This window comes from Myodes glareolus, chromosome 1 (assembly GCF_982192425.1).
Source record: "Myodes glareolus chromosome 1, mMyoGla1.1, whole genome shotgun sequence".
Classification (NCBI taxonomy): Eukaryota; Metazoa; Chordata; class Mammalia; order Rodentia; family Cricetidae; genus Myodes; species Myodes glareolus.
In genome coordinates, this window is record NC_142026.1 from 9,559,478 (window position 1) to 9,564,481 (window position 5,004).

The window sequence follows — 5,004 nt, forward strand, 5'->3', positions numbered from 1 at the left end:
GGATCACCGCCTCCCATCCCATTCCCTGTGCTAGTGTCATATTTACCGATGGGTCAAAAACTGGGTGTGGAGTATATATGATAGACTCCAGTGATCCTGTTAAACATCAATTTTCTCCTGGAGCTCCTCAACAAGTAGACTTATTGATTGTAGTAGAGGTCTTTAAGTCTTGCCCTTTTCCGTTCAATTTGGTTTCGGATTCCTGTTATGTGGTAAATGCTCTGAAACATCTTGAGTGTGCTGGACCTATCTAAACCTCCAGCCCTGTATATTCTCTATTTGTTCAGCTGCAGGTGTTAATTTACCAATGTAAACATCCTTTTTTTTTACACAGCATATACGTGCCCATACAGGTTTACCTGGCCCAATGGCTGAAGGAAACAGTACGGTGGATTTATGCACCAAACAGGAGTGGATATTTCTTGCCTCTGCTTGGCAAAAGGTGTATGAATTTCATAAGGAAGATCACGTCAATGCCAAAACCTTGCAACATAAATTTGCCTTCTCTCGTGCTGATGCACGAAAGATAGTTGTTGATTGTCCAAGCTGTGTGGTATATCACCTTCCTCCCACGCTTGGAGTAAATCCCCGAGGTCTTTTACCTCAAAAGGTTTGACAGATGTATGTTACTCATATTTCTGAATTTGGAACTTTGAAATATGTACATGTTTCGGTTGATACCTGTTCTGGCATTATCCATGCCACACCTATGACAGGGGAAAAGGCCAATCATGTTATTGCCCACTGCCTAGAGGCTTGGGTGGCATGGGGCAAACCTTCTCAACTTAAAACAGATAATGGACCCGCCTATACGGGACAAAATGTTTACATCGTTCTGTCAATGTATGGGTGTACAGCTCGTACATGGCCTACCCTACAATCCACAAGGACAAGGCATCGAGAACGTGCCCACCGGTCCATTAAAGAGATGCTTTTAAAACAAAAAGGGGGAATAGCACATGCACAATCCCCTAAGAATAGACTTTCCCTAACCCTATTTACCTTAAATTTCTTAAAATTGGATTGCTCTGCCCAATCAGCTGTGGACAGGCATTCCAATTGGTCTGGTCCCTCCAAAGGCTTGGTGCTTTGGAAGGATAGTCTAACAGGGGTCTAGCATGACCCTGATCCCGTGCTGGCATGGGCATGATGTTCTGTTTGTGTTTTTCCACAGGATCGCCTGGACCCTATTTGGGTACCGGAGCGCTTGGTGAGAAAAGTACAAGTACAGAGGAACAACAAGCAAGATGAAGCCTCCGACTGCGATCCTATTGATGATGACAGTCCTGATGTCCCCGTTGATGATCCAGGCCAATGAACAAATCTTGTGGGCCATAGCAAAAGCATGGCCAATTCCTATACCTGTTCATTCTACACCAAAGGTTTTACCCGTCTTCTTTTCCACTAGTTGTGAATTAGGCTTACCCTGCGTAAATTTAGACCCTAGCATGGCTGTGTATAATGCAACTGATGTTCCTCTTCAAGGAGCCTTATGTTTTTCTCTTGAAAATAATTCTAACCCATGTATATGGTTGAGGAATGACTCGGTGGGTAATTGGCTTGACCCGTTGACCGATAATCATGTTCCTCTCGCCATGCTCGTGGAAGCACTGCGAACAATAAATACGGGTGCTTCCTCAGGCACGGGCAGCAGTAAAAACGGTGGTAATGCCACAAGTATTACTACCTTATTGATGTTGATGGAAGGGCTTCGGCCTTCAAGTTCACGCTTTGGATTAGGGAATTCCACCGCTCGGCAAGTATTACCTTATTGTGCCCCTAATTTAGGGTACCCCCCTCATTGGACACCATGTCAAAGCCCAGACCATAGGTCAACGCAGATTGCACCAGGTTTTGAATTTACCCCTCCTTTAGGGAGATACTCCTTTAGTCTTGCTAATCGGACTAATCAGAAAACTAATAAGAAAAATACCTGGCCCTGGTTTCAATGGATTCTTTCTAATGAAAGAGGGGCCTTTTCATCCCTAGAGCCTTTTGCTGCCCTTCGTGATTTGACTGTTCGACTACTTAACATCTCTGCCAGCAGAAATGTGAAGGGCGTTCTCTCAAATGTTACTATAAATAAAATGTTGAACAATGCTACTGTTTCCGCCAGTCCAATGTGCTTAAAGGCACCTTTCTTCTATTTGCTGATTAATATTACCAATGCCACAGAGGATGTGATCTATTGTAATACCTCAAAGGCAACTTGCCTCACAAGTCAATGCTGGAATGGTACTTATAACACGGCTGTGGTGATGAGAGTTCCCACATATGTTCCCATCCCAGTCAGAGTTGATACCAGTACCTTCCCAATAGTTCATCTGCTCAGAACAAAACGAGACTTTGGGATAACAGCGGCCCTAGTCACCACTGCAATTGCTGCATCTGCTGCAGCTGCCACGATGGCTGCTGTTGCCATGGCTGCAACAACTCAGATTGCAGAGACAGTTAACGAAATAGTGGAAAAGACGGCCTCCACAATGACCACTCTGAAATCCATTGATGGTCATTTGAAAGCTGGCATTTTGACAGTAAACCAAAGAGTAGACCTCTTGCAAGAGCAAGTGGATGATTTAGCAACCTTAACCAGTATAGGATGTATTCATTCCCTCTCCTCTTTATGTATTACTTCCAGATTGACTGAGAACTTTACAAAGAATGGTAACCTGAGCTAGCAGCTGAGCGCATACCTCCAGGGAAACTGGAGCAAGGAGTTCGAGAACCTGACAGATAACTTGACCAACCGGATTATTTCCCTGAATGCCACACGACTGAAACTACCTACTGCTGATGCTTTTCTTATTATGCTGAAATGGACTTTTAGTTATCGTAAGGAGTAGGCAGGAATAGGAGCCCTAACAGGCCTAATGGTACTTGCCTCCCTGGTAAGTCTGTGGTGCATTTGTCGCATGAGAGCCTCACAACGTCGTAATGCAGCCATGATCATACAAGTCTTCACGGCCATTGAAGCAGGACAGTCCCCGCAAGTATGGCTAGCCACCCTAAAACAATGAGCACAGGATGTGAGGCTGGCGCACTGCACTCGAGATTAAGGGTGGTAATCTTGAGAAGAGCATGTCTGATTGCACGTGGGTTGGTGCTGCGTTCCCACCTCTGCAAAAAGGGCACCGGACGGGTCTATTGTCCTCTGGGTGGATGACGCCTGAATAGACAGTAGTACATGTTCCATTTTTCCGGCAGAGATCAGACCACTACTCTTGCCTGTTGCTTTTAAAACAAAAAGGGGGAACTGTTGAGAGCTTTCAGAGCCGCACCCTTAAGATGGTGTGGGCTTCCCCCTTCTGAATTCCTGGCTTGGCTCATGATTTAGTCACAAGCTTGTTGGATGATGGCCGTAATCTGCTGTTGCTTGCATGGCCCTATGACCTATGCCCACGTGGCAGCTATGGGTTGATGGACCAGGCCTATATAAGGGCTGGGAGGGGCTTGCCCGGGAGAAAGAAGAAGGAAAGAAGAAGAAGAAAAGACGCCATTCACTTAGCAAGCTGTAAAGGGTCCTGAATAAACTGCTTGCAAGAAGAGTTCCGGTGTTGCGTTCTTCCTTGCTGGTGAGGCGGGTGCGACAACTGAGTCTTTGGTCTGGTTCACAGTTTTTGAAGCACCAAAAATACTGGACCATTGCCGAGATTCAACTTGAATATTCTTCCGTTGCCCAGAGTCGGAGTGATGTTGCCGCTTAGCAGGACAGGTTCCCAGGGAGCTCCTGGTTGCCACACACTTCCCTTCCAGAATGTCTGCTGCCCCAGGCTTGCTGCTCGACCTTTGTGCTTGTAGCAGCAACTCTGTGCTAAGCTCTCCTTGGGAGCTCCAGGCTGCCACAGGTCTCTCTGTCCTCCGGATTGCCAGCTCCTCAGGTACAACTTCTGTGCTTGCAACCTACTGGCTGAGACGCCTCAGAATAGATTCGTCATTCTCCATCATGCAGGGCTCTGCTCAGTCATCTTTCTTCCCAATAGCATGAGGCCTTTTTTAAAGGCATCTTTCCATAAAACTTGCTTTTTAAATCTTTTTCTTTCTCTTTTCAGGTTTTCCACTGCCAGGACACCCTTCTGAGCCTCCATGGGTCTCTCAGAGTTCATGGAGCTCTGAGGCGGCCTCCGTGTCTGCTACCATTTTTCCCTGTGTTTGGGCAATTTTATCGTATTCGTCTTTTGTTTGTATATAATGGTTTCCTATTTTGTGTTTTTATTTTATTTTACTTTATTTGTATATGCATGTGTTCCTTTTGCTTTTTCTTTAAAATTCTGGCTTGCTTTTTTTTTTAATGCCTATTTGTTTTCTAAAAACAGGAAAAGAAGGTGTGGAATTGGATGGATGGGGAGGTGAGGGAGGACCTGGGGGAAGGGAAGCTGGGATAAGAATGTATTGCATGAAAAATTTATTTTCAATAAAAAATTTAAATTACAAAAAAGCCAGGTATGACTTCATGCACCTGTAAGCCCAGCACTGAAGAGACAAGGGTAGGCAGATGTCCCCAGGGGCTCACTATTGGGCCAAAGAGAACTGAGTGAGAACTCCAGGTTCAGCGAGGACCCTGTTTCAAAACATGTGGTGGACAACAGGGGAACCCAGCAAACGCCAGCCTCCAACTACACATACACACGCTTCACACCCATCCGTGTGCACGGCCACAAAACTACCAACATCTCTATACAGCGTTTTAAAACAGTGCATTTACTTTATGAATATTGACATTTACTACAGAAGTACAAAACATGCATGGGCACAGTGGGAACCAATTCGGAATGGTGGCTGTTTCCTACTAAGATGACAGAAACAGGATGGGAGAGTTAGAGGAGATGTCATTTCTATCCATGGATCTACATTTCATAAGCTCCACATCAGGTGGCTGTTACATCTTTCTGTGATTTTTGTATGCTTGACATATTCTATTAGTATGAGAATGCATTTTATTCATGACTCTGGGCCACCTGCTGGGTGGGCACTTTGTAAACAGAAGTCCTTCTCTACCAAATGGCT

At 45.2% G+C, this 5,004-nt stretch overlaps 1 long non-coding RNA gene across 1 annotated transcript; it reads left to right on the top strand.

Moving 5' to 3' along the window:
- Positions 1–1,177: 1,177 nt before the first annotated feature.
- LOC148123251 (uncharacterized) lies at positions 1,178–4,327 on the top strand. Its single transcript, XR_015735473.1, has 3 exons — positions 1,178–1,382; positions 2,639–3,878; positions 4,050–4,327. It is a non-coding gene; the product is annotated as an uncharacterized LOC148123251 (long non-coding RNA).
- Positions 4,328–5,004: the final 677 nt, after the last annotated feature.